The sequence below is a fragment of the Macaca thibetana genome, chromosome 15, assembly GCF_024542745.1.
Source record: "Macaca thibetana thibetana isolate TM-01 chromosome 15, ASM2454274v1, whole genome shotgun sequence".
NCBI lineage: Eukaryota > Metazoa > Chordata > Mammalia > Primates > Cercopithecidae > Macaca > Macaca thibetana.
Genome location: NC_065592.1, coordinates 35,895,751 through 35,916,747, shown reverse-complemented (window position 1 = coordinate 35,916,747; position 20,997 = coordinate 35,895,751). Strand labels below are relative to the sequence as shown.

Here is a 20,997-nt window from a genome sequence, read left to right as displayed (position 1 = left end):
AATTATAAGCAAAAAGAACAAATATGAAGTTGTCACTTTACCAGACTTCAAATTATACTAAAGGGCTATAGCAACCAAAGGAATATGGTGCTGATATACAAGCAGACACATAGACCAGTGAAACAGAATAGAGAACCCAGAAATAAAACCACATACCTACAATCAACTGATTTTCAATAAAGGCAGACAAAAACATTAACAGGGAAAAGGACACCTTATTCAATAAATGATGTTGGGAAAATTGGATAGCCACAGGCAGAAGAATGAAACTGGATCCCGAGAATAAAGACTCAAATGTAAGATCACGCTCCATAAAAATTCTAGAAGAAAATCTAGGAAAAATGCTTCTGGACATTGGTGTCAGCAAATAATTTATAACTAAGACTCAAAAGCAAATGCAGGAAAACCAAAAATAAATAAATGGGACTTAATTAACTAAAAACTTCTACACAGCAAAAGAAATGATCAACAGAGTAAATAGACAGCATACAGAATGGGAGAAAATATTCACAAACTATACATTTGATGAAGGACAACATCCAGAATCCAAAAAGGAATTCAAACAAACCAGCAAGGAAAAAAAAAAAACCTATTAGAAAGTGGACAAATGACACTTTTCAAAAGAAGATACACAAATGGCAAAAAAAAAAAAAAAAAATTTAAAAAATGCTCAACATCACTAATCATCAGGGAAATGCAAATTAAAATTACAATGAGACACCACCTTACCCCAGACAGAATAGTCATTATTAAAAAGTCAAAAACAGTCTCAAAAAAAAAAAAAAGTCAAAAACAATAAATGTTGGCATGGATATGGTGAGAAGGGAATGCTTATACACTGTTGGTAGGAATGTAAATAAGTAAGACCTCTATGACAAACAGTATGGAGATTTCTCAAAGATCTAAAAAGTAGATCTCCCATTCACTCTGGCAATTCCACTACTGGATATCTACCCAAAAGAAAAGACATGTGCACTTGTATGTCTATCACAGCACAATTCACAATTGCAAAGATGTAAAATTAACCTAAATGCCGTCAGATGATGAATGGATAAAAAAATATGGTGTGTGTGTACACACGTAGAATACCATGGAAGTAGTATACCATGGAACACTATTCAGCCATAAAAAAAAAAGAACGAAATAATGTATTTTGCGGCAATCTGAATGGAACTAGAGGCCATTATCCAAGTGAAGTAATTCAGGAATAGAAAACCAAATACTGCATGTTCTCAGTTATAAGTGGAAGCTAAGCTATGGGTTTGCAGGGGCATACAAAATGGTATAATGGACATTGGAGACTCAGAAGTGGGTAGGATGGCAGGGGTTAGGTTTGAAAAATTATATATTGTATATAATGTACACTATTTTGGTGACAGTTACACTAAAAGCTCAGACTTCGCCACTATAGAATTCATCCATATAACGAAAACGACTTGTACCCCTACATTTATTGAAAGAAAAATAATTTTTTTTTAAGAAAAAAGTACTTTCAAAACAAAAGTACTTTGAAAGAAATAGCTGGATTCTGCTGAGTACTTTGAAAAAGAATACTACAGAAACTAGACTACTTAACAATTATTTTTCTTTACATGAAGTAGTTGAACACAACTAAAAGATTCTTAGAGTTAAAAGGAAACACAAGTTTTTGGGAAAATATCATTTTCCCAAAGCCTACTTTTTACGTTCTTGAGTCAAGTATGAGATGAAACACAGAGGCAAAGTACAAGAGAGCACCGAGAAGATGTGCAAAGGTAGAATGAGGTGGGAGGGTTCCACAGCTTTCCCTTGCAGTATTCTCCAAGTACTGGCCACACAAGTGGGCTATTTTAATTCTATTGTATCCCTATTTTCTTAAGAAGGAAACAAGAGACCCTGCTCAGTAATTGGGTCTTAAGGTCTTCTCATGGCTGATACCAGGTAGGTCATAGTCCAATGAATACAAATTACAGATACTTATGTTGCAATATTCATTCAGTTGTTTCCAAACCACTCACTCACCAAAGACAATTCATTTGCTTTACAGGCTAACTTTATACTGAGACATATTTGCTTGCTCTATTCCATTTGGGGCTCTGAACAAGTTTCTTTAGAAAAAGAGAAAATAATAGAGAGCAAGAGCTGATAAGTTTTGGAAACAGATCCCAGATTTTTAATGATGCCAAGAAAAAGGGAAGGCATATAATTTGTAAAGTACCCACCAGGCCCTAAAACATGATTAGTCAAACACATAGAAAACATTTTCAGATCTTTTCTTAATTGTAACAGATGGTTGAGCAATAAATTTCTATTTCAGTCTAAAGGATGCTCTGTAAATATATCTGGCTGGAGCCCAGGCTGGCCAGGATAGTATTTCATTGTTCAAAGAAGATCGTTTCTGTATTAATGAACTATTAGAATTGCTCCCGCTAGCTGCCTGGGCGGAACTATTATTATTGAAATTGAAACCCTTAGTATAACAAAATTTCAAACCTAACAGGAACAAGGCTTCCATAGTCCTCTCATTTTACAGGTAAAATAAACAAAGAAACAAAACTAAGGCCTACACAGGTAAAGTGGTTTTCCCCAAACCATTCAGCTAAATCATTACAGAGCTGGAACCCAAACTTGAAACACCTTACCATTACCATTACATGTGTAATACCACCAGTAGTAACGAGACTCAACAAGATGAGAAAATAACTTGTCCAAAGTCACACACCTAGTTTATAACAAAATTCTGCATACATTCAGACCTTCTCAGTTGAAATTGTACAATTTCTGCACTATCCTCCAAATGACAGCTTGTGAAAGAATTCCCAGAATGGATTCGTTCCTAGAGTGGAGATTAGGGGGCAGAGAAATATGCATTGACTCTGGCATTAAATAGACTTTAATTCTAATATCAATACTTTCCATTGCTAGCCATATGCACATTGGTAACACACAAGTCTCATTAAGCATCAGAAGACAGGTTAATCATCTGTAAAACTGAGACATTAACACCAACATCTTAAATTTGATATGAGTTTTAAATTAGAATAGATATAAAACACATAGCACAGTGTCTGGCGCATTCCAAGCACTCAACAGATGTTAGTTGGGCTGGTTTTTCTCTATGTCAACATCAAAATACTCAGATTCTTTAGGATATATATTGTCAGCATGTCATTAATTTGAAATGGGGAGAAGAAATTCTTCTACTCTGTGTAAACCACATTAGTCATCTGCTTACATCTTCAAGTCAGTGGTTGGCACTGGAATAGGAAGAAGTAGTAAAAAGGAAAGTAAAAAGAGTGTATCAAAAAAAAAGTTGAACCCACCAACAAGTGAATTAAAACACCAGAAAATATTAATATGTAGGCTTTGAATTCTAATGACCTTTGTTTCAATACATCTTAGTTGTCATTTATGACATGACGTGCCCCTAGGAAGTCTTCCAGACATCAACTATATCCAGAGTCTTCTAGCAGAAACTCTCACTTCACTCCCTCACTCTCCTCCCACCCATAAATCCAGAAGAAATAGGGGTCTCATCCTCAAGACAAACATGAAGCCCTGTGGGCAAGGAAAAGAGGAATGAAAAAAAAAAAAAAAAAAAAAAAAGACAAGTAGACTGAGTCCCCCTGACAGGAAGGGTAGGTGAAGTTGGCCCTTAATACGGATAACCCCAGGTTGGGGTGCCTTAAACTTGTTACTGCTGTGCATCAAGAAGGCCAAAAATCCTGACCCAGGGAGGTTGGCTTTGTTATTGCCATTTTATGGATGAGAAACGGAGCCTCTGATAAAGAGACGTATGTATGACAAAGTTAACACAGCTTCGTAAGTGACAGAATCAGTATTGATAGGACATTGCAAGAGAAGGGAGTCCAGAATGAATCATCACGGCAAGGGTTACAGAGAAAGGCACAGGAACCAAACGCAGAGCCCAGTGGGCTAAATGACCCAGAAACATTTACCCTCTAAGCTCAGGTGACCCATTGCCAGGAGTAGGGCTTTCACTTCCTCCAAGCTGATAGAGCTGGTGAACCGGCATGATGAAAGTCAGCAGCACTGGCTAAGAGCAAGCTAAGGGAGTTCCAAACAGATGTTCCCTGTTGGGCATTTAGATTGTGGGCTTCTGCAGAAGCTATTCACTCCACCTGGAACACTCCCATCTCTTCTTAAAGTTATCTGACATATAAATAAAAATAGTTACCATATGGAGAGTTTTATCTTTGTTCCACTCAGGAAAAAACACTGATATTCTCCCAGTTAACACGCACAGAGATCATCTGAGGATAACAGGTTGTATTACCAGAAACTCAGTACCTTAAAATAACCCAAATGTATTACCTTACAACTCTGGAAATTCAGAAGTTCAAAATGGTTCTTATGGGCTAAAATCAACATAGCTGCCGAGCTGCATCCCTGCATCCCTGGCTCTGGGGAAAAAAAAATCTATTTCCTTAACCTTTTCTAGTTTCTAGGGGCTGCCTGTATTCCTTGCCTCCATCTTCAAGGCACATCACTCTAACCCTGTTTCTGTCATTACATCTCTTTCTGCCTTTGACTCTCTTGCCTCTCTATTACAAGGACCTTTGTGATTACAATGAACCCAGCTGGGTAATTCAGGGTGATCTCTCCATCTCAAATTCCTTAATTTAACAACAATTGCAAAAACTTTTCTACCATGTAAAGAAACATAGATTCACAGGTTCTAGGGCGTATGACATGGACATATTTGAGGGAACATTATTCTACCTACAAAACAGGTACATTGTTTATTTGAAGTTTTAAAAACTGAGTAAAACCTATCCCTCTGTATTGATCTATCATAGGCTCTTTCACCTAATATCCTATGTTGGAAATGTTAAAAACCACAGTGATTCCTTTCTCAATCCTTTCCACACTCAAACTCTAAAACATCTCCAAATTTTCGCTATCCCATTTACATTCTTAATTCAGGCCCTTCTTACCTATTGCCTGGATTATTTCAAAGGCATCCAAACTCATCCTCATGCCAACGTTTTCTCTCTCTTCCAACACATTTTGCAAAATGCTCCCAGAGTTATATCTTAACACACAATTGTTGAAAGAAGAACTTTAGACAAAAGAAATTTAACAAAGTTTACTTGAACAATCCACGAATCAGAAAGCACCAACATGAAAGGATGTTATAGGCTCTGCTCCAGTAGTAACATGAGCAGCAAGCTTTATAGGCTGATCACAGCCATAAAGAAATTACCTGATTGGAACCAGCTAGGCATTTCCTTTATTTTGGTATGATTCTATGGAAGGTCCCTAGTTATAGGATCAGTTATAGAATCAGTCAGCTAGTTGGCTGTTTATGATTGTCAGAAGTTCAGTTGTTTCTGTTTGGTTTGCTTTTGTTTTTAAGTCAATTACAAGAAATGTCTTCAAGTTAAGTTTCAGCTTGCTTACTTAAGAGCTCCCAGTACAGAGATAACCTCAGGCCAATGGCCTGGCCTTCTCATTTGCTTTGACACAATTATGTGTCAGATTCTTGTTTAAAGCCTCTAATGGCTGCTCATCATCTAACAGGATAAAGTTCACATAGCTCAGTTTGACAATCAAAATCCCTTCATAATATTACCCTCAAACTACTCTTAAAATTCTGTTTCATGTATGTAACATCTCAGCCACATAGAACTTCTATTTTCAGAGGTCTGTGAGCATTTGAGAATGTCTTGACTTTACTCATTGTAAAGCAATACTCATTGTATTGCTGGATGCCCTTAATCTCTTTCTCTGCCTCCCGAGATTCAAGTCAGCCTTTTCATACCCCTCCCAAAATACCAACAAAATTTTACCTGCCACTTCCTCCAAAAATATTTTCTCAAAATGCTGTACCCAGCCAAATTAGTAATCCCCATGTATGTTTACAACAATTCCTCATTCTTTTTATTATAACATTTACATTTTTAAGTTACTAGTTATTTTTATCATTGAATGCCTTTTCTCAAACCAAGAGTTTATTGAAGGCAGGGGCTGAGACATTTTTTTAAAAAATTTCTGATCCAGCACTCAATATAAGCCTAGTTCATAGTAGCTATTCAATAACTCTTTTTGTTCTGAGCAAAACTGAGACTCAGATTGGTTCTTTACAGAATAGTAGATCAGTGACAGCCTGGGGAATCAGTTTATTAATAAACATTTTTAATTTTACTTTGGATGGAAAAAAGAAAAAAAGAACAGTTTCTTTTACCGTTTTTTTTTCTTTCTTTTTATTTATTTTATTTTTTTTTTTGCACTGATATCTGGAAAGATAAGACAGAGAAATGGAAGATAAGATTTTCCTGCCCTGACCCAGTCTAAAAAGTAGAAGTAACATAGACAGAAAGAGCAACAACAGGGGGAAGCTAAAGGGATCATCATAAAAATCTTGTAAGACTTAGGGAAAGAAGTGCTAATTCAGAGGTCCTCATGGTAGAATTATACAGAGGTAAGTACAAAGTAACCATCCTATGCTACCATAGTCTCAGAGGGTTGAGAGTGATGACCCATCGAGAATCTCTGTTCTCATCAAGTTCAGGGGAGATAAAGGCACCCAGCAGTCTCTTTCTTACAGAAAGTCTGGTAGTCATAGCAGGTGCAGAGTTTCTCCCCAAAGCATATTTTGGGCATCAAATACACTTTAGCAAAGTGTTGCTAGCACTTTAGCAAAATATTGGAGCAGAGAAACATAAATGAATTTGTGCAAACTCATATAAACCTTCTCTTGGGGATTCCCAGAAATAATTGTGGAAACTCCAGAAGCATTAAGCAAGCTGAGATTTTGCAATCATGCAAATTAGAAGTAAGAGTTATGGAAAGCTGAGTGTTAAAGTTCATGTAACCTCATATTTATTCAAAGCTGGTGAGGCCTGAGATCATTCAGGTTAAATAAAAGATTGAATAAATGAATGAATGATATGTATGATGGAATGGAGATGGGAAATTTTACCAAAATCCAGGTTTTATTTTCAGTGTTCAGGTCTGTGCTTAGTAGGAAACTGTAAATTCATTTTATTGAAGGTGTGTTTCTGATAGGAGTTAATTATTTTAAAAGCTTAATTAAGTGGTTGGCACATGTCCTAGTTTCACTCTTGAGACTATCATCCTGAAACTATAATGAACTGCAGGCTTTTTAACACTATACAGTTGTCCCTACTCAGATCTGCAGTTTTTCTCCTCTGCTTCAGTTTCCTGTGGTCAGCCAAGATTCAAAAATAGGTGCACGCAGTATAATATTTTGAGAGAAAAAGACAGTATACATTCATATAGCCTTTATTACAGTATTATAATGGAGTTCTATTTTATTATTAGTTGTTACTTTATTACCATGTATAATTTATAAATTAAGCTTCATCATAGGTATGCATGTAGAAGGAAAAACAGAGTCCACATAGACATACCTTGGAGATATTCTGTGTTTTGTTCCAGACTACCACAATAAAGTGAATATTACAGTAAGGCAAGTCACACAAATTTTTTGGTGTCCTAGTGTATAAAAAAGTAATGTTTACACTATACTATAGTCAATCAAGTGAAATGCAAATCAAAACCACAACGTGATACCACCTGCAAGAATGGCCATACTCCTGCAAGAATGGCCATAACGAAAAAATAATAGATGTTGGCATGGATGTGGTGAAAAGGGAACACTTTTACACCACAGGTGGGCATGTAAACTAGTACAACCACTATGGAGAACAGTATGGTGATTCCTTAAAGAACTAAAAGTAGATCTAGCATTTGATCCAGCAATCCCACTACTGGGTATCTATCCAGAGGAAAATAAGTCATTATATGAAAAAGACACTTGCACATGCTTGCTCATAGTGGCACAATTCACAATTGCAAAAATATGGAACCAGTCCAAATGCCCATCGATCAACAAGTGGATAAAGGAAAAAAAAAATACACACACACACACACACACACACACACACTTTGGAATAACACCCACAAAAAGGAACAAAATAATGACATTTGCAGCAACCTGGACGGAATTGGAGACCATTATTCAAAGAGATAATTCAGGAATGGAAAATCAAACATCATATATTCTCACTTATAAGTGGAAGCTAAGCTATGAAGATGCAGAGGCATAAGAATGACACAATGGACTTTAGCGACTCAGGGAAAAGGGTGTGGGGGGTGAGTGAGGGATAAAAACCTACACATTGGGTACAGTGTACACTGCTTGGGTGATAGGTGCACCAAAATCTCAGAAGTCACTACTAAATAACTTATGCATGTAACCAAACATCACCTGTACCCCCAAAATTATTAAAATAAAAATACTTTTTTTAAAGTGTACAATAGCATTATGTCTAAATACAATGTACATATCTTAATATTAAAATACTACATGGCTAGAAAATGCTGATGATCATCTGAGTCTTCAGTGAATCCTAATCTTCTGCTAGTGGAGAGTCTTGCCCCAACATTAATTATTTCTGATTGATCAGGTCAGAAATTGCAGAAGATTGGGGTGGCTGTAGCAATTTCTCTTTTTCTTTCTTTCTTTCTTTCTTTCTTTCTTTCTTTCTTTCTTTCTTTCTTTCTTTTTTCTTTCTTTCTTTCTTTCTTTCTTTTTCTTTCTTTCTTTTCTTCTTTCTTTCTTTCTTTCTTTCTTTCTTTCTTTCTTTCTTTCTTTCTTTCTCTCTCTCTCTCTCTCTCTTTCTTTCTTTCTTTCTTTCTTTCTTTCTTTCTTTCTTTCTTTCTTTTTCTTTTTCTTTCCTTCCTTCCTTCCTCCCTCCCTCCCTCCTTCCCTCCCTCCTTCCTTCCTTTCATCCTTCCTTCCTTCCTTTCTTCCTTTCCAGAAGTCATTACAAATTGTATCTCTTTTTTGTTTTGTTTTGGGGCTGTGGCAATTTCTTACAATAAGACCACAATGAAGTTTGCTACATTGATTGACTTTTCCTTTCACAAAAGAGTTCTCTATCACATATGATGCTCTGATAATATTTTACCCAACAGTAGAACTTCTTTCAAAATTGGAGTCGATCCTCTTAATGTCTGCTGCTGCTTTATCAACTAAGTTTATAAAATATTCTAAATTCTTTGTTGTCATTTTAACAATATTCACAGCATCTTCACCAAGAGTAGATCCCATCTCAAGGAACCACTTTCTTTGCTCATCCATAAGGAACAAGTCCCCATCCATTCAAGTTGTATTATAAGATTGCAGCAATTTAGTCACATCTTCAGACTCCACTTCTAGCTCTAGTTCTTTTGTTATTTATTTCTACCATATCTGTAGTTACTTCCTCCACTGAAGTCTTGAACTGCTCAAAGCAGTTCAAGGTTGGAATTAACTTCTTCAAAACTCCTGTTAGTGTTGATATTTTGACTTCTTTCCATGAATCACAGATGTTCTTAATGACATCTAGAATGCTATAATTCTTTCCAGAAGGTTTTCAGCTTACTTTGCCCAGATCCATCAGAAGAATCATAACCTGTGGCAGGTATTGCCTTACCAAATGTACTTCTTATGTAAGATTTGAAAGTGAGAATTAATCCTTGATCTATAGGCTACAGAATGAATGTTGTTAGCAGGCATAAAAACAACATTAATCTCCATGTACATCTCCATCAGAGCTCTTGGGTGACCAGATGCATTACCAATGAAGAGTAATATTTGGAAAGGAATTTTTTTGAGCAGTAGGTCTCAACAGTGGGTTTAAAATATCCATGCTGTAAAGAGATGTGCTGTCATTCATTCTTTGTTGTTCTATTTATAGAGCACAGGCAGAGTAGATTTAGCATAATTCTTGAGTCCTTTGATTTTCAGAATGGTCAGTGAACATTAGCTTCAACTTAAAATCACCATCTTCATTAACCCTAACAAGAAAATCAGTCTGCCCTTTGTTCTTTGAAGACAGGCACTGGCTTCTTTCTAGTCTAGATGGCATCGTCTTCCAATATAAGGCTGTTTCATGTACATTGAAAATCTATTGTTTAGTACAGCCACCTTTACCAATTATATTAGCTAGAGCTTCTGGATAGCTTGCTGCAGCTTCTGCATTAGCACTTGTTTCTTCACCTTGCACTCTAATGTTATGAGACAGCTTCTTTCTTCAAACCTCATAAACCAACCTCTGTTAGCATCAGACTTTTTTATGCAGCTTTCTCACTTCTTCCAGTCTTCATAGAATTGAAGAGAGTTAGGGTCTTTCTCTAGATTAGGCTTTGATTTAAGGGAATGTTGTGGCTGGTTTGATCCTCTATCTAGACCATTAAAACTCTGTATCAGCAATGTGTCTCTTTCCCTTTCATTTCAGCAGCTAATGCAGCTGGTGACTTTTAGTGCAACTGGAGTAGCACTTTTAAGTTCCTTCAAGAAGTTTTCCATTGCATTCACAACTTGGCTAACTGTTTGGTTCAAGAGGCTTAGCTTTTGGCCAATCTCAGCTTTCAACACGCCATCCTCACTAAGCTTAATCGTTTCTAGCTTTTGATTTAAAGTGAGAGATATACACCTCTTCCTTCCATTTGAACACTTAGAGGTCATTATAGGGTTATTAATTGTCCTCATTTCAATATTGTTGTATCTCATGAAAGAGATGCCTAAGGAGAGGGAGGAAGACAGGACAATAGGTGGTTGGTGAAGTAGTCAGAACACACACAACATTTATGGATTAAGTTTGCCATGTTATCTGCATGTGGTTTGTGGTACACCAAATAATTACAACAGTAACATCAACAAATTAGCAAATATCACCGTAACAGATATAATAATGAAAAAGTTTGAAATGCTGTGAGAATTACCAAAATGTGACACAGACATGAAGTAAGCACATGCTGTTGGAAAAATAACCCTGATAGACTTGGTTGATGCAGGATTGCCACAGATCTTTTTATTGTTAAAAATAAATTGCAAAATCTGTGAAGTGTTATAAAATGAGGTATGCCTGTATAAAGTTTGGTACTATCTGTGATTGTAGGCATCCACTATGGGTCTTGGAACAAGTCCCCTCCAATAAGGGTGGACTACTGTACATTAGTTTCTTTGTCCATGGAACAGAACTCCAATTTATCCACCACACAGTATAAAGGAAAGCTAGATATGTAAAATATTGTTTCTAAGGAATGAAACACGCTGAATCAAATAAAGCATAATGATCTATTTAACCTTGCTCTTAACTGAGGGGAAAAAACAAAACAGTATACAGAGTTAAAAAAAAATAAATGGAACATTAATATAGTTTATCTTGTCTGTTGTTTAACTGCCTATGAGATGCTAAGTTGAAATATTGTCTAACATTTTGCCAGTAGGGGAAAAAAAATAACAGCAGATGGGCCAAGCAGAATGCAGTGCCAAATCATTTTGAATTCTTTTCTGTGTAGTTTTTTTTTTCCAGTTTCATTACAGATATGACTGTGATTGATAATCCTACATCAGAAAACATATATCAGATATTCTTATAATTGTATTACACATGTGTTTCTTTTAGGGCCATTTCTATAAGCAAGCTACTATAATTAAAGTCGTTTCTAGACGGCATCCTTGAGGAGTGAAAGAATTATCTAAGAATAGTAAAAATGAAGAGACTACTAACAGGAAGCTGCATACACGATTGCCACTGGCCTGTTTTTGATGTTAACTGATTTTACCCATGAAGATGCTTATTAGTTATCATGCACTCACTCTGATCTTGTTCAGTTTGTCATCAGGAGCTAAGTGGTATAAAGGCAAAGGCAACAGATGTTGAGAATGACAAGCCAAATTACTCGAAACTCCGCCAACAATTTCCCCTCAAAAGTAAATGGTATGACTTTCTAATCTCCTGAATTCATTTCTTTCATAAGCAGTCTATGGGTTTCCATCTGTTTCCTGGACACAGATAATCTTACTTCCTGCCACACATGATAAGTCTACTCATCAGAGTTCAACCAGTACTCTTTTGTCATTGCAAATCACTTCTTCCAACTGCAACATTCTCAATCAGGACTGCAATTGAAAGACTGATAATGGTCCCACAGGAAATGTCCATCGTTTGGCAGGCCCACTTTGAATCCAAAGCTTTTGAATTGTGCACTGTCCAGCGTATTTTAAAAGTGTTTTCATAATTATATAAAAGTATGCTTATAAAATGTCTTCCTTCAACTTTTATATTGAGATACACTAGTTTATTAGTAATGAAAATTGGTTTATTCAAATAGTAACATACTGGATTACTATTTCTAAAATATATATTAACTCATATTGATTGCAACAACACTGTGATTATTATTCACTATTTACAGAGGAGGAAATCCAGATCTGGAGAGTTTATTTTAAAAATCTTATTGAGAATTTTCTGGGTGTTAGACAAGAAAGGCATGAAAGATATAACTATGATAAAATCAACAAGGATTCTGTGCTCATAGGTCTTAAATCCAGTAAAGGAACCAGGATTTAAATATGTTATACTACTAACTATAACAAATGCTATGAAGAAAAGGGTGCAATCATAAATTATAACAGTATGGTATAATTTAGATTGTAAGGTGAGGAAAGCCTTCTCTGAGGAAGGGATTTTGAAGCTGAAATCACAAGGATGTTTGGGAGTTAACTGGGCAAAAAGTGAAAGAAAGAAGGCTAGGCATCATTTAGAAAGCTTTCAGGTGGGAGAGAGGCTGACCCATTCCAACAATGGACAAAGAGGGGAAAGTGACATTAGGCAAACCTAGGCAGGAAAACAGGGAATATATATGAGGTCATGTAAAGTACTACCTGACTTGCCCAATGTCACACAAATAGAAAGTGGCCTTGCTGAGACTAGAAGTTTCTTAATTTCTATTCTTCTGGTTTTACCACTCTGTTACTACATTGTCTTTTTACAAATGAGTGAACAAAGATAATCTCCTATTTTGAATTCATATTTTCAGATGATGACTTTTAAAAAACAACAATACAGTAGTGATTTATCAAAATTGATTGTTGGCTAAATCAGTATCTTAATAGTGGGTTGTTTATATTCATTACAGTAATTAGAATTTTAGCTATACTAAGATTTATTGGAGAGACACGGAGCGTGGCCCGCTCCCCTAGGGCCTGGGGCCTTCGGCCGCGGGCTGGCAGGTGAGCTGGGTGGCACTCAGACACCTGAGGCCTCCGCTGTGGCTGCCCACTGGCCCGACCCAGGCCTTGAAGCCACGGTGAACCTCTCTTCCCCACCCCACCTCCATGACTGATCGGGGCCTCCCAGTCCAAGCCTGCCGGGCCCGCCAAGCCGCCGGGACGCAGTGCCTTTGGGTGGCGGCGGGAGTGGCGGGTCCAGAAGCACTGCGGCCGCCCAAACGCCGGGCGGTGGAAGCCGTTAGTGCGTGGAAGAACCGGAAGGCGGCCAAGGCAGCCTGGGGACGCACGCAGGTTCGGCTGCCTCATCAGGCCACAGAGCCGCGTAGATCCGGATCCAGGGCGACTGCTCTGTCCCCATTGGGCGAGACCTACCTAGACAAAGGCCTGAACTATGGACAAAGGCCTTAAAGGGCCTGGGAGGTGAGCGAAGTCCGGAACAACGGGTGGAAGGTTGGGGGCCACGGGGCAGCTGGTCTTTCCTCTGCCAGATCTTGCAGTTGGAAGGGAGGAATGGTAGAATGACAGGTCACGTTTGGCCTGTTGGAATTGCCCACAATCATTTGGGAAGATTTACTGGCCATTTATGGAAGACCTGTGTATATAATATGAAAAACCTGCTCTCAACTCCACTCCAACCTTTTAATAGAAAACATTTGTCACATCTAGCCCTTCTAGATGGAAAGAGGTTCCTGACGTATGATAAAGTAGAGTTAGAAAATCACACATCTTGTAAATTCTCATTTGTTTAAAGGAAGTCGTAGAAAATAAATGTCTTCTGGTGATGACTTTTGGAAATGGAGTTGTTAGGCGGCCTCTGGAAATGGCACATCCATGTTTGTTCAGTGGGTTAGATGACATGGAGCCGGAGGACGCGAGAAGGAAGAGAAGGTTCTATGCCAGCCTGGTCATATTTAGAAGACATTTTCATATTCTATCCATTGTTTTGTATGCATTTTATTCCTCACTACTGTATATATAGTTGACAATGCTAAGCGTTTTTGAAATGTCTGTTTTTTTGAGATGTTCTGAAGTGCCTGATATATGTTAAAATTAGAGGTAATAAAATCACATTTTGTAAATATCTTTTTGTTACAATTCATGGAAAATGTTTTTTTTTGGTGGGGAATGGCCAAATCGCCTGTTGAGTAATACTCATTGTGTTTGTGCACTGGTACAGGGGAGGAGGGAAGAGGGGGAACTGCAGAGGGCTCTATGCCACGCTGCTTACAGCGAGGCAAGATGAATCATCTCTTTCTGTGCATTTTGTTTTATCTGTGTATATAGTATACATAATGTACAAATGAGTCCTAATTTACAACATCTAGTCTTTCTAGATGTTAAAGAGGTTGCCAGTGTATGACAAAAGTGGAGTTAGTAAACTCATATATTTTGTACATTTTGTTTTACAAGTCGTAGGAAAGATTGTCTCTGAAGATTTGAGCATTCTTGCCCACTGGGTTGATGGAGATAGGAAGGGTTCTAGGCCAGAATGTTCATATCTGGAAGCTTCTTTCAAATTATAACTGTTGTTACATGTTTGCAGTTTGTTCAAGACTGCTTTGTACATAGTGGACAAATAAACTCCTTACTTGAAACATCTAGTCTATCTAGATGTTTAGAAGTGCCCGATGTATGTTAAATGTAGAAGTAGTAAAATACCATTTTGTAAGTATCTTTTTGCTAAAATTAATAGGAAATACTGTCTTTTGAAAATTGAATCGTGAAGCCACCTTTGTGAGAAGTATAGTGCTGTCTGTACTTGTTCAATGGTTTAGAGGAGGTAGGAGGGAAGAAATTGCAAAACGTAATATGCTAGTATGTTCATACTTGGATGTTTTCAGATACCATTTTTCTGTATGTTTTGGCATTTTGTTTTCCTCTGTATATAGTGTATATAAAGGACAGTGAGTCCTAATTTTGCAGCATCTAGTCTAGTCTCTAGATGTTAAAGAGGTTGCCAGTGTATGCCAAAGTTTTTAGTAAAATTGACATATTTTGTTTTTTTGTGTTGAAATTCATAGGAAAGCTTGTCTTCTGTGAACGACTTCTGCATAGAAATTTGTTCAACCATCTCTAAGCATTACAAGTGCCTGCACTTGTCCACTGTATTAAAGTCAGAGAGAGAAGGAAGTGAGGAGGGAATGATTCAAGGCCAAAATGTTCACATTTAGAAGATACCTCAGATGCTAACCATTGTTACATGTGTGCAATTTTATTTAACAGTGCTGTGTACATGGTGAACAAGTTATATGAAATATCTAGTTTTTCTAGATATTTAGAAGTGCTTGATGTATTTAAAAGCAGTAGTAGAATAACACTTTTTGTAAACAGCTTTTTTTTTTAATTATTTATTATTATTATACTTTAAGTTGTAGGGTACATGTGCATAACGTGCAGGTTTGTTACATATGTATACTTGTGCCATGTTGGTGTGCTGCACCCATCAACTCGTCATTTACATCAGGTATAACTCCCAATGCAATCCCTCCCCCCTGCCCCCTCCCCATGATAGGCCCCGGTGTGTGATGTTCCCCTTCCTGAGTCCAAGTGATCTCATTGTTCAGTTCCCACCTATGAGTGAGAACATGCGGTGTTTGGTTTTCTGTTCTTGTGATAGTTTGCTAAGAATGATGGTTTCCAGCTGCATCCATGTGCCTACAAAGGACACAAACTCATCCTTTTTGATGGCTGCATAGTATTCCATGGTGTATATGTGCCACATTTTCTTAGTCCAATCTGTCACTGATGGACATTTGGGTTGATTCCAAGTCTTTGCTATTGTGAATAGTGCTGCAAGAAACATACGTGTGCATGTGTCTTTATAGCAGCATAGTTTATAATCCTTCGGGTATATACCCAGTAATGGGATGGCTGGGTCATATGGTACATCTAGTTCTAGACCCTTGAGGAATCGCCATACTGTTTTCCATAATGGTTGAACTAGTTTACAATCCCACCAACAGTGTAAAAGTGAAGGTAAACAGCTTTTAAAACTGATTGGAAATGCTGTTTGGAAGTGGAATTGTTGAACTACCTGGGAGATGAGAGGGAAGAAATTGCAAAAGGTGTTTTTGCGATTGTTTATTAGAAAATTTCAGCTTAATCTATTGCCCATATGTTACATGCATTTCATTTAACTTTGCTATACTGTATATATTGTGTATATACTGGACAAATGAGTCCTGATTTTGTAATATCTAGTCTCTAGATATTGAAGAGGTTGCCAATGTATGATAGAAGTAGCGTTAGTAAACTAACACATTTTGTACACTTTGTTAAAATTCATAGAAAGGCTGTCTTCTGAAAGGGCTTTTGGAAGTAAAATGATAACATCAGCTCTAAGTGACACATGTGCCTATATCCACCAGGTTGGTGGTGGAGATGAGTTAGAAGGAATGAAGGATTCTAGACCAGAATGTTCCTATTTAGAAGACACTTTCAGGTGTAACCACTGTTACAGGTGTGTAGTTTGTTCAACACTACTGTGTACATAGTGGACAAACTTAAGTTCTTATTTGAAACATAAGTCTAGATGTTTAGAAGTGCCCAAAGTATGTTAAAAGCAGAGGTAGTAAATATAGTAGAGGTGGAAACATAGTCTTTCTAGATGTTTAGAAGTGCACAAAGTATGTTAAAAGTAGAGGTAGTAAATAACACATTTTGTAGCTATCCTTTTTATATGAAATATTGTCTTTTGGCAATTGATTAGTTCTCTGAGCAGTACACGTTACTATATTTGTGCTGGTTCATGGGGAAGGAGGAGCACAAAGTGCAAAGGGCTTTCTACCAGTGTGTTTATGATGATGCCCATTGACCATTGTCCCTCATGTCTGCATTTTCATTTACTGTGCTGTGTATATAGTGTATATAAGCGGACAAAGGAGTCCTAACTTACATCTAGTGGATGTTAAAGGGTTGCCAGTGTATGACAAAAGTAGAGTTAGTAAACTAATACATTGAGTACACTTTGTGTTAAAATTCATAGGGAAGACATCTTAGAAACACAGAAGTGAAATTGTTGAAATCCCCCCTAAGCATTACAGATGGCTTATAGCTGTCTACGGGATTGATAGAGGTTGGAAAGGGAAAGGTTCTAGGCCAGAATGTTCCTATTTAGAAGATATGCAAATTAGAGTCTCTGTTATGTATATATACCATTTATTCAATGCTACTGTGTATATAATGGAAAACTATAGTCCAATTTGAAACATCTAGTCTTTTTAGGTGTTTAAAAGTGCACAACACAGGTTAAAAGTAAGGGGCTAAAAGTAACACCCCTCTCAGCATTTGTTTTCATTACTGCCTAGGAGTGGTTGCATTTGGGAATGGAATTGTTAAACTTAATGCTTAGGAGCGTATGCTGACTATTCATTGGGCGGCGATGGGTTGGGGAGGAGGAGTTATGCAGGGAGAAGGGTTCTGTGCCCATGAATTAGATTAGTTCAGATGGTCTGACCATTGTTCCATATGTGTAGTTTAATTAATATTGTGTATTAAAGGATAAACAAGTCCTAATGCTCAAAGTATGTTAAAAATAGATGTAGTAAAACAATCCCTTTATAAACGTCCTTTTGTTAGTTTTTAAGAAGGTCCGTCTTCTGGGAGTGACATTTATTAGTCCACCTTCTGGAGCTAGACGTCCTATACTTAGCCACTGGGGATGGTGGAAGAGGGAGAAGAGGAAGGGTGAAGGGAAGGGCTCTGTGCTAGTATCTCCATATCTAGAAGATGGTTTTAGATGATAACCACAAGTCTATATGAGCATTTTTAGTAAAGTGTTTATTGTGGACAAAGTTCATTATTTTGCAACATCTAAACTTTATGGATGTGTGGAGTGACAATGTATGATAAAAACTACAGCTAGTGAATTAGCCAATTTGTAAATACCTTTGTTATAATTGATAGAAAAGATGCATCTTGGACATGGAATTATTAAATCACTTCTAAGCAGTATATGTCAGGACTTGTTCGTTAGGTTTGCAGCTGAGGGGCAGAAGGAAGTATATAGGGAGAGATGTATGCAGATGTGTCCATATTTACATTTTGATGATAGCCATTGATGTATGTGCATCTCTTTTGGCTGTACTATAGGAATACATTAAGTAATTCAATGGAAAACATACCTTACTAGTATTTCAGTGGTATAGATCTGCTAATGAATTATCTTAGAAACATTATACTTGGTGTATTCTGTTGCTCTGTGTTTCATTTTAAGTTGAGCATTAAGGGAAAGCAGTATTTAAAACGGAACTCTGCCAGTGCTTTTATCTAGAGGCGTGTTGCCATTTTTGTCTTCTATGAAATTTTTGTCCCAAGAAAGGCAGGATTACATTTTTTTTAACAGATTGAGTTGGTGTAGTGTATTCTTAGTTATCAAAATACTCATATAGCTTTGGGATTTCGAATTGGTAAATATTCATGATGTGTGAAAAAGCAGGATACATACTGTACGATCTCAGTCCCATAAAATTGGATGTTGTGCCTACACACCCACAGGACCTAGAAGAACGTGTCAAACTATAAACTGCTTGTGATTGTGAATGACTTTGTTCTTTGCTTTGTGTTTTTCAGTTTCCTATGTTGCACATATTAACTTTTTAAAAATAAAGATTATTTTAAAAACCCATAAAAATTTATTGAATGTCTCCAATGTCCCAAGCTTTCAGCTGTTTTATTTTCCTATATATTAATTGCATCTAATCATATTTCCCACCAATTTCTACTTTTAAATCAAGAAATTGAAGTTCTAAAAGCTTCAGTACCTTTCCCAAAAAATCAAAGAAATAGAAAATACTGGAGTCACAATTTGAAAACAGTCAATTCCAAAGTCAATTAGTCAATCTAACTCCAAAGTCAATTCTTACTGTATTTTATCACACCATCTTTTCAGCAACATAAACAATTAAATCAGCCTTAGTTTAGTAATACTTCTTTATACTACTTTCTTCATCGGAGAGAAAAATGAGGTGCCAACAGATAATTATACATGTGTGGAGATGAGTAGATGTTGCTATGAAATCAAATGAAACAAACAACAAAGAGGCTCATTACACCTTTATCATATTTGTTCACTGAAAACATGTTTGTTGTTTCTGTATTGGTTTGGTTTGGTTTGGTTTGGGGGAGGACTTAGGTAGACAGGGATGATGCCTTGGCAACTAAGCTTATTTTTACTGTCGAATTAATCATCCTGGGTAGAATGGTTACTTGAAGAGCTTGTGTCATTATTACTCTAAAGAAAAGTTGCCACTGGGCTATAATGGCTCATAAATTTATTGTATCAACTGGTGTGAAATATTGAGGCATTAATTTAAATATGGCTAAAGTAATAACTGTAATTTTAGGTGAGTTGATATAAAGTTTTGCAACTTAAAACTGGTTCAAACAGGCCCAATAATATTGATATCAGTTAAAATATTTTCTTATATAATTTTTGTGCAATTTATAAAGAACTTATTTTATACCAGATTATTAAAATGCCATCATAAACCATTTTTACACACCACAAATTGGATTAATCAACAGCACTGGTTGCATCTACTAAAATGTAATCCCTACAAGGGTAAGAAGTTTTGTCTCTTTAATTTCACCATACCATCCCCAGCACTAAGAACGATACATTACACATATTAGCATTTATAAATATTTTTAAATTAATGAATTAATGTGTCTCTGAACTAAATAGTTAATTTCTTTGGGGACTAGTTCCTTTACTTGTTAAAAGGGAAGGCTGAGAGAGGTTCTAAGAGGTCTTTATCAAGTGCTTCTGGCAATTATCTGACAACCACATGGGGAATCAGTCTTAAAATGCAGATGCTGTATAGATTACAGAGTGGAGAGAAGAAAGAACACAAACCCTTGATGAAATAATTAAGTCTTTCTACCAGTCAGTTGCAAAACTTTTTATATCTCTCTGCTTTTCATAATGGAAATTTAAAAATAATAGTAAAAGCACTTATGATTAGTTTGATTTGAGATAAAATTCCTCTACTTACTGTTAAAAACATTCAGATTACCATCTTTTCTATTTTAGCACAGATTTGAGGCTATATTGCACTTGTTCTAGTATTGCACTTGTTAGCACTATTGCTCTACTACATTTGTTAATAAAAATTTCAAAGACATAGCTTTTGAGCACTTGAAGAATACAAAAATTTTTAATGGGCGAAGATGAATGAGGCATCGTCTTTTCCCTAGAGGAGCACACAAGCATGAGATGAAACAAAATAAATATCTAAATACAAATTATCTAAAATGGAATACATACTTACTATGAACGTATGTATAGATGTGATGCCTAGTAATTCCACTTATGTTCTATTCCCCCTCTTTTGTTTCTTTTACTGTTGTTGACAATATTTAAGAAGTCAAATCCACATCTTAATTGAGCCTGTAGATATTTTAGAGAGAAAAATATTGTATTAGCATCATACATAACAATATGCATTTGGATTCTGGATGCTGTTTAGTTTTTTCTCCCCTTTCTTCTATCCATCATAATTTTCTTCCGCTCATACCAATTATGATGGGTTGAATAGTGTCTTCCAAAACTTGATGTCTACCCAGAATATCAGAACATAACCTTGTTTGGAAATAGGGTCTTTCCAGGTGTGATCAAAGTGAGGATCTGGATGAGCGCATACTACATTCAGGTGGGCCGTATATCTAACTGGAGTATTCTTATTTGAGACAAAAAGGGATACACAGAGAAGAAAAGGCAGAGATTGGAGCAGTGCATCTACAAGCAAAGGAATGCCAAATGCTGGTAGAGGCAAGAAAAAGTTCTCCCTCCCCTAGATCCTTTGGAGAGAGTGTGAGCCTGCTGGCACCTTGATTTCGTACTTTTGGCCTCCAGAACTATAGAGAATATATTTCTGTGGTTTTAAGTCACCAAGTTGGCAGTAATTTGTTACAGTAGCCCTAGAAAAATTAACACAACCACGAGTCTGTTTTGTTATATGTTA

General features: G+C 36.6%; 1 long non-coding RNA gene across 1 annotated transcript; it reads left to right on the top strand.

The window, feature by feature from the left end:
• The first annotated feature begins 13,340 nt into the window (after positions 1 to 13,340).
• On the top strand, positions 13,341 to 14,096 carry LOC126938126 (uncharacterized). Its single transcript, XR_007719956.1, has 2 exons — positions 13,341 to 13,453; positions 13,785 to 14,096. It is a non-coding gene; the product is annotated as an uncharacterized LOC126938126 (long non-coding RNA).
• The last annotated feature ends 6,901 nt before the right edge of the window (positions 14,097 to 20,997 follow it).